At 44.3% G+C, this 9250-nt stretch overlaps 1 long non-coding RNA gene across 1 annotated transcript; it reads right to left on the bottom strand.

The window, feature by feature from the left end:
- Positions 1-6400: 6400 nt before the first annotated feature.
- LOC119173360 (uncharacterized) lies at positions 6401-8344 on the bottom strand. The gene is made up of 3 exons (XR_012895211.1): positions 8252-8344; positions 8019-8081; positions 6401-6774 (listed from the first exon to the last, which is right to left on the bottom strand). It is a non-coding gene; the product is annotated as an uncharacterized LOC119173360 (long non-coding RNA).
- Between the last annotated feature and the right edge of the window lie 906 nt (positions 8345-9250).

Below are 9250 nucleotides of genomic sequence, written 5' to 3'. Positions count from 1 at the left end.
CACCGATATCACCTTGGTGTTTAGCCTCACCGCCATTCAGCGACGATCACCTCGACTTACCATACACAATGCACGAACTCGACGCTGTGATTTCTGCGTCCCGACGGTCATCCGCACCAGGGCCTGGCGGAATTACTTATACGGATGTATATCATCTCAGCCAAAAAGCAAGGCAGGCTCTCTTGTCGTTCTACAACTCTACGTGGGAAACAGCAACAGTCCCAGAGAGTTGGAAGTGCCACCGCATAGTGGCCTTACTGAAACCAGGCAAGTGTTCACACGAGTTGTCTTCTTATAGACCCGTTGACCCAGCCAGTTGCATCGTTAAGGTGATGGAACGCATGGCGTTGTCAAGATTGGAATGGCTGCTGGAGAATAATGTCGTCTTACCAGGTTTTGTAAATGGCTTCCTTAGGGGTCGATCATCTATAGAGGGTGTTGTAGACCTAGTTTATTCTGTTGAAAAGGAAAGACAACGTTGGAGATCGGTAGGGGCCATTTTCTTAGATATAAAGCGTGCGGGACGGTGACACGGCCAGGCACTTCGTAAGCCGTGGAGTTCCGCAAGGCGCCGTCCTGAGCCCCGTGCTTTTTAACATAGCACTCATTGGCCTTGAAACTGAGCTTCCCGACGTTGTCAGAATCAGTACGTATGCGGACGACATATGCATATGGGCATCTGGAGCAACGCGACCACAACTGCGACCAAGGCTACAACAAGGCACATCAGTAACGACTAAGTACTTGCGCCGTCAGGGCCTCGAACTTTCAAAAGCAAAATGTGCTGCATTGGCATTTAAATATCGCGGTACCCAATCTTCACTGACGGAGAAGTTATTCCCACGGTCAAGCACCACCGCTATTTAGGGGTCGTCATTGATCGCAACCTGTCCTGGTCAAAGCATGTGACTGTGCTGCGGAACAAACTAATTAGTTTTGTGTATGTTCGTGTTATAGCAAGATTGAGATGGGGCCCTTCAGAGAAAAATCTTCTGCAGTTTTACAAGACACTATTTGTGGACTATATGCGGTACAGCTCACCATTACTTTCCGGCATGCGGGAAATGTGCCTTCGTACTTTTGAGAGCCTTCAGGCACGAGCACTAAGAATATGCCTTGGCCTGCCATGATGCACGTCAACCTCTGGCACTATAGAGGAGTCCCGCAACTACCCTATACAGGTTTACACGTCCTGTTAGCCTCTTAGAGCGCACCTTCGTGTGCTGACCCGACATGCACAGCACCCGTTGTCTTCGCTACAAGCGGACCGACCAGGCTGTACCGATTCGCGATGCCTCGATTCGCATAGACACATAATCCCTTCAGGCTTTGCACCTGTCGTAATCTCTGCAGTGCCTCAATGGACATTGACTAACCCACTGGTGTGCCTTAACATACGTGGAATTTCGTATAAGTCGCGTGTTTCTTATATTGCCCTCAAGCAACTCACCTTGGCACATTTGGATGACCAGTACAGCGACTCTGTGCACATTTACACCGATGGATCCGTAACTTCGTCAGCCTCAGCTGCAGCCTTCATGATACCTCAACTCGGCATTTCCCGACAGTACAAATTAGATCTCAGGTCATCTTCGACAGCTGCAGAACTTGCTATACAGGAAGCCATAAAATTTGTGAACACCAAGCAGCGTGTAAATGGACGATTCTGTCTGATGCAAAATCAGTGCTTTAGGCTATCCATTCTTGCCCAAGAAGAGGACAATTTTACAAGTTAGCGTTAGCAATCGTCCAAGCATTTGACCTAACACACAGGAGCGGTCACTTGATTACACTCCAATGAATTCCGGGACACTGCGGCCTGCTTGGCAACAAAACAGCGGATAGCGAAGCAAGGGTGGCAGTTTACTATACGACGCTCCTATGTACGTCCAAGTACCACATTCGCGAAGTGACGTCCACACATTGTTGAGATCGCTCATGTGAGAATGTGCTGCCACTTAATGGTGGCTACCAGATCACCGGAACAGGCGTCTGCGTGAAACTGACCCCGGTATGAATTTTCGTCTTCCAGATAAAATCAGCCAAAGACACGCTAATATACCGCACCGGATTCGCCTGGGCGTGGCCTTCACTCGCCACTACACCCACCTAATCGGCCGTGCGGACAGCCTGAATTGTGAGTGCTGCCAAGTGGGAGAAACTTTAGCTCACATATTTTGTGACTGTGGCGCAAAGAAAAACGCTAACTGCAACATGGTAAGCATCGGGCGAACGCCATTGAGTGAAAGCCACATATTTTCAGCAATGAACGACCAAACAGTGTCAAAAACTACTACAAAGGCTGTTTTAGATTTTATAAAAAGCACTTGTCTAGATACTACACTGTAGGGTACTATGCTATGTGGCTACTGTACATACGCACCACTTCTTCTTGTCCCCATCATCACCCTTCATCCCTCTTTCCTTTCTCCTTCCCTTATCCCCTCTGTAGAGTAGCAGGCTAGAGCGAACAAGCTCAGGCTGACCTCTCTGTCGTTTTATAAATTCTCTCTCTCTCTTACCTGTGACACATACCCGCAAACCAGTGGCACATACCCGCATTCGGGTATGTGCCACTGTACGGCGGGAGGAGGAGGAGGTAAAACTTTATTGGACCAAGGGATTTGGGCACTTACGTCCCAGGGTCCCCGCACGACCCCGCTGCGCTATGCGTTCATGAGTTCATGCAGTTCCATGACGTGGGCGGCCTGGTCAGTGGCGATTCTGCTTGGCCGGGTCCGTCGAGCGCAGCAAGGTCTCCCATTCCTCCCATGTGGTCAGTGGCTCCGGGCCCCGCGGGGGAGGGTCCGCCGGGCATTCCCGCCGGGTACGGCGGGAAGTGTTTGACGAAGTACGCGATGGAATTGTGACAATATTCATGTCTTTACCAGGACGTCACAATCATCAAACCGTCTTATATTCCTATGCTAATTTTGGTTCACACCAAGGGCGTGACCACGAGAGCACCCAAACGTAAGTGGCTAGATAGATAGATAGATAGATAGATAGATAGATAGATAGATAGATAGATAGATAGATAGATAGATAGATAAATAGATAGATACGCTTAAAGTCACCAAAGTTCGGTTAAGAAAAACTTCGCATTTAAAATAAAATTAAAATATGACGTCACAGCAAAAGCGGTAGAGACGTCGTTGATTTGCCCTATATGGCGCGAAATTGATTGATAGCCTTGTACGCAACGTTTTAAATACGTGATGTTATTGCGCCCTATGGATTGCTAATCGCATGTTCGAGAGGAAAAGAAGACCAACAAGAAATATTGAAGAAGCAAGACTGTGTTATTAGCCAAATAGTTTACTTGGAGTATACACCGAAAACTTCGCAGATGAAGTTGGGACGCAACTCTTCACTAGTTCGCGCGTTCTCGAGATTCTCGACTACCGATAAGCAGCGTTTTGTGACCATGCTCAAATAGGGTTGCAAAGCCCCATAAGGCTTTACAATACGAACAAATGGTGCTGACTTGTAGCGTAGTGTTTGGACTTGCGTATTTGCTTAGGCGTAGAAGCCTCCCAGGCAAACAAATAAATACCACTTCATATGTACCCATGTTCTTGTGTTCGGATATCATTTTGACTAAGAATACGCAATATGAAAAACACTAAAAATATAGAGTGCTTTACTTTTCATGAGGAAGATGACAGGGTGGGTAGAAAACTTTGCCATGCATCTGTGTTATTCTCTCCAAGTGTCACCGAAAGACGACAGTCTTCCGCCGCCCGTACTACACGTGCCCTGATCTCATCCGCGGCTACTCGGGATGCGGTTCTTCTACTTTTTCTCGTCACGCTAGGAGGCAGCTGCTGCCGGCAGAGGACCTTTTTTGCATAGTGTCGCATTTTTAACCCAGCGTAAGAAAATCTAGAGTCTCCGAAATACGTGTCGGTATATTTTTGAGTAAAAGAGCACACGACAGAAATTTAATTATTGATGTTGCGCCTCAGATACGCTAATATTTGCTTTTTCATCAACAATATTCGAAAGTATTAGCACAGCCACCAGATGAAGATGGCCGGGCGTTGAGTGAGCGCTTACACATTGGCCAGGTGGCTGAATCGTGTGTCCCTAGATGGACTATAATCTTTAACACTATTGTCTTTAAAAGCTGAGGTGTTGAATGGCTAGCTCCTGATCCCCCGTGCACACTGGGTAAGTTTACCGCAGAGTATGCCAACAGCCTTATGAATAGTGAAATTGAAAAGAAAGTGAGAGAAAAACATGAAAGAATGGAGAACAGAAATACCAGTCACACTGCATTTTAATTGGTAATAAAATATATTAGAAGATATTTTAACTGAATATAATTCAAAATTAAACACAATATTCCATAAAATTGCTTGCAACAGGTCGACTCGAATCAACGCCGAATTCACCACAGAAACGTAAGCGCTGACAAAGACGTTCCAAAATCCAAGAAAAGTGAACTCCGCAGCTGCGGTGCCCTAACAATAATTTGCGACAAACCTTACTATTACGCAGCACAATAACAACAATGTGTGCCGCTGTTCAGCTGAGAATAGTGCCCTGGGAACTCCTGGTGGGTATTTAGCTGATTTGTAAAATTGGATGATGTGGCACGCAGCGAACACATCAACACTGTTTTTGCACAAGGCACCCTAAAGGAGCCTAAAGCGGGTGCTGTGAAGTCTGATGATACAGCATACGCAGTGGCGGCGATCCGTGTTAAGCACATACATTGCTTTCCTGTTGTAACTTCCCGCTAAAGCTGTTAATTTAAATATTTCAGACAATGTAATAAAATAGAGAATGGACACTATTATTTGTTTAGAGTACTCTTTCACTGTTTGTATGTAACGCCAGTGCCCTCAGAAACTCGAGAAATAAAAAAAAAAGGATCACTCACGGGGTTACTTACGGAGTCACCTCGCACAACTCAACATTGGTATTCATGTTCGTTTTCGTTTTTGTTCTTGAGTCTAAGTACTAATCATCCTCCTCCTCTCTCTGAAACCTTTCCGCATCTAACGTGCTATTGCACTGCCTCTACGATCAAGCACATTGCAAGCATTCATTTTATCTGGTTTTGCAGTGTCTTCGTGACTGGCTGATCTTCGTCTAATCAGAGGTGTAATTTCGGATCCCGGCTGCGGCGGCTGCATTTCCGATGGAGACGGAAATGTTGTAGGCCCGTGTGCTCAGATTTGGGTGCACGTTAAAGAACCCCAGGTGGTCTAAATTTCCGGAGTCCTTCACTACGGCATCTCTCATAATCATTTAGTGGTTTTGGGACGTTAAACCCCACATATCAATCAATCAGAGGTGTAATGTGACCAGGTCATTACGTGAGAGCATGTGAAATGATATCACGCCGATGTCATAGGGATGTCTTAATACTACGCGATATGTGATAGGATGACGCTGTGAAATAGCGTCACAAAAGCACGATGATATTTTACGTCACTTGTTTTGCTGCAGAAAGTTTAAGCCAACAGTCTCTTCTTACATTGCATCAGACATGTAAGGTTTCCGACAATAAAGCTCTTATATGTTTGGAAAGGCAGATAATGAAGAATTTCACGAGAATATACTCTCGTAAATAAACGATCATAAGGTGTATCCATGTTATTTTTTCGAGAAATGAATCACTTGTTCGAATTATAAAAGCTTGTGTCGTATAACTTAACCTACTTGTTGAAGAGCCTGATTCGTGAATTGAATAGTTTGTTCTGTTGGTCCCCCATGATTTTTTTTATTCATCCTATTTAGCAGCACAGCTAAAAAAAATTAACGATACTCTCTTAAAATGATACATATATTTTCATTTGCGTGGTTAGATATAAGATTTAAATTATCTCAGATGCGCCTATTCGTCTTCCATAAAATAATTTTATAAGTCCTTCGTTCAACTGATATGTCATCTTGACCCCTATCGAGAATAGCGTATCAATATTGATCCTTTTTATGCAGTTGCCTACGCCGAATTCCGGTTAGACAATCATCGCATAAATGAGTGACAAGTAGCATGGGTAACATCTGTACGTTTCTCGCGTCAGGTGTACACGAGAAACGGTCGACACACTTTCACTCATTATTTTTTATTGTGTGCTAGAGAATATAAGATGACATGATTGATTGATATGACAGGTTTAACGTGCCAAAACCACCAGAGACGCCACAGTGAAGGGCTCTAGAAATACCTGCCACCTGTGGTTCATTAACGTGCACCCAACTCTGAGCACTCGGGCCTACAGAATTTTCGCCTTCATCAAAAATGCAGCCGACGCAGCCGGGATTTGATCCCGCGATCTGCGGGTCAGGTGACATAGTCACGAGGTTTGTATTTACTGAAGACTGTGGGTATCGGGCTTGATGCGTCGCGTCCATCGGTAAATCAAAGCCCGACGGAAGCTTCCCATCAAAACAAGACAATTTATTAAACTAAATATGGTACATGGCAGGGTTGACCCAGGGACACGAGGCAGCTACGCAGCGACCATGATTTTGTGCTGCAGGATTCGGTTATAGCATGGGTGACACCGTCCGTCCTTCCTAGCAGCCGAAACACCTCTCGCCCGGGCCGCACACAGGCTGACCCCATTGAAGAGCGCAGCTCCATAGGTGACGCGCATCGGCAATGTGCGACAAGCGGCGCTTTATCTGGATGCCCTGTATACGTGGTTCCCATAAGACAAACGTTGCATCACTTTTTGCGACGAAAATCAATGGCTCCGTTTCCGCCAACGTATCCTGCGAGCGCAAGAGCTTCATTCGGAGCCATTATAATTACAGCTGCAACAAAGTGAAAGTGGTTGTAACGACTGTGTGATCAAGCGGTTTCTTTAATCTGGTAGGGCATCAGGAGATAACTGTAATTTTGCCGTATTCTACTATGTATTTTAACCCTGCTTCTTTTTCCTTTAGTGAAAGATGATACACCGTTTTGCTGCCAGAATAAAGTTACCCGAAATGACTATCTTCTCGTTATGTTGACGAATAAGCTTTGTTATTTAGTAGATTTTGCATCACTCTCTATTAACCACAAGAAATTGCATTGTCGATAAAATGAAAGCCGAAAGCTGCTTGGGGTCGTGTTCACAGTTCGTAGTCAATTGAATACAGACTCGGGAAGTGTATATATATATATATATATATATATATATATATATATATATATATATATATATATATATATATATATATATATAGCAAAAAGCGAGTGGAATAAATTAGGGTATAAAGGAACAATTACCTGCAAGACTGCAAGACATCTTTAACACTGCTCTAAGGGTAAGCTGTGCCTCAAGGTTAATTGCTAAGTGGTAACAAATATATGTAGATACGCGGACACTGCTTAAACTCTTTTGTGAACTTAGCGTTGAACAGAAGCTTTTGCAAAGTTGTGTGAATTCGAAAAATTGCATGCCCTACTAGATTCACATGGTTTAGCATTCCGCTGAACTTGATAGCTTAGATAAGGTGGTTATTTCGTCTCCACTAAGACATACCACTTGAATCAACAAGCGAAGCCATGTGAGAGCTGATTGTTCAGCGAACCGGGAGCGCTGGAGGAACACACGCATGAAGCAAACAGGAGGCATAGAGCACGAGCGGGAGCGGCGAGCTGTGGTCAGTATGGGTGTTGTAATATATTGCTAACATTGTGTGCATGTGTTTGTACGTGTGGTGAGTATTGTGTGCTTCGCAGGTATTTTAGGGAGCGCTCGTGCTTTGTGCCTCCTCTTTCCTTCGTGTGTGTGTTCCTCCAGCACTCCCAGTTCTCGGAACAATCATTAATTACGAACTAGCCCACCTTTCTATCCGTTTGTCATGTTAGAGCTGCACAAAACAGTCGGAGACGTTCCCCGACTTCATGCATTAACACCGAATGTCCAGGTAACCACATTACATTCAGAAACGCCGCGAGACGTTGTTCATGTAGGTGCCATTGTATAAGTCTGCGTTGGCAGTTAAGCAGAGTTTCGCGTCTCTCAGTGCAGCCTTTCTTAGTTCCATAGGGGGTTAAAGTGAATTACCTATTGCAGTAGCAACGATCGCCAATAGATTCATTCCAAGCGGTTGCCTCATGTTGTCTTCAGCTGTGGGAGGACAGAAAAGGGGAGCGAAAAAGGTGCATTGAAAGTGCCGCCAGTGTGAAAGCGCATATGGGTAGGAATTCCTAGAATAAATGTGCGCCCAACACCACAAAAGATAGAGAATTGATTTAATCAAAGGGCGTTTCTCTTCTTAGGAAGGACACACCACTTACGTAGCGGTAAAATTGAAAATAGTCTTCAGGCACGTAGTCTTTAGAAACGGTTTCCCCTGTTAGCGCACAGTTGAAGTATACTGCACGAAGACAATACAACGAACTGAAAGTTTATGTTTTATTTCTTTAGGTACTACTTCGTGACCACGCAAGAATATTTTATGAATGTACTCTCTTCAAGCACCTATTTTCATAAAAACGCTTTCTTTTCAGTTCAAGGCATTCACATCATTCTTGTTCACATGTTTTATCTAAACGGAGATTATGCGGGCTACATCCACTGCAAGCAGTGTCACCTCAACTGTAGAAAGACGCGTCAGTGTTCAGCGCAGGTTACTGCAGATCTACGTACCCATTTAACTCAGTGTGGGCTTATATAAAAAAATTGTGGGCTACACTACATAATTGAGCTTGTTATGACATTTTAAGCATAGTATCAATCAGAGAGCCATGTTAGACAGCCTCATCCTGTGCACGTAATTTCAGTATATTCAATTACGAAACAGCGCAGCGCATTCAGTATTAAAGAAAAAAAGAGCTTCATTATATTTTTCTAATTAATCGTGGAATGTATAGGACAGCTTCTTGGCAGGTGTTTTTGAGCCATAGCATGCTGCAGTGTAAGCTATTAGAGAACGTCGGGCTAGAGGGAAGAACGTCCAACTTGCGGAAATTAAAAAAATATATATATTTATCAAGGCAAATAATAGTATAATATACTTCATTTTACCTGGGGTGCTATTGCTCATGGTATAAACTATATATCTGTAAAGAATAAATATTTTCACCTTCGCAATCAACATGTAGGCAACAGAACTCAAGCAAGGAAGATGTCGGAGCTTAGTTAACAATTTTAAAAAGAAGCTCTGAAACATTCTTTTCTTGGTTTTCCCTCTGCGTGGCATGCAGTGACCGAACCCGCCAACCACACGTGGCATCTAGGAACAGTAGCTGGTCAGACTGCCACAGTACTCTGGGTATCTAGTACATGCTTCGCCT

This window comes from Rhipicephalus microplus, chromosome 5, assembly GCF_043290135.1.
Source record: "Rhipicephalus microplus isolate Deutch F79 chromosome 5, USDA_Rmic, whole genome shotgun sequence".
NCBI classification, from domain to species: Eukaryota; Metazoa; Arthropoda; class Arachnida; order Ixodida; family Ixodidae; genus Rhipicephalus; species Rhipicephalus microplus.
This window is presented reverse-complemented; position numbering and strand designations above follow the sequence as displayed.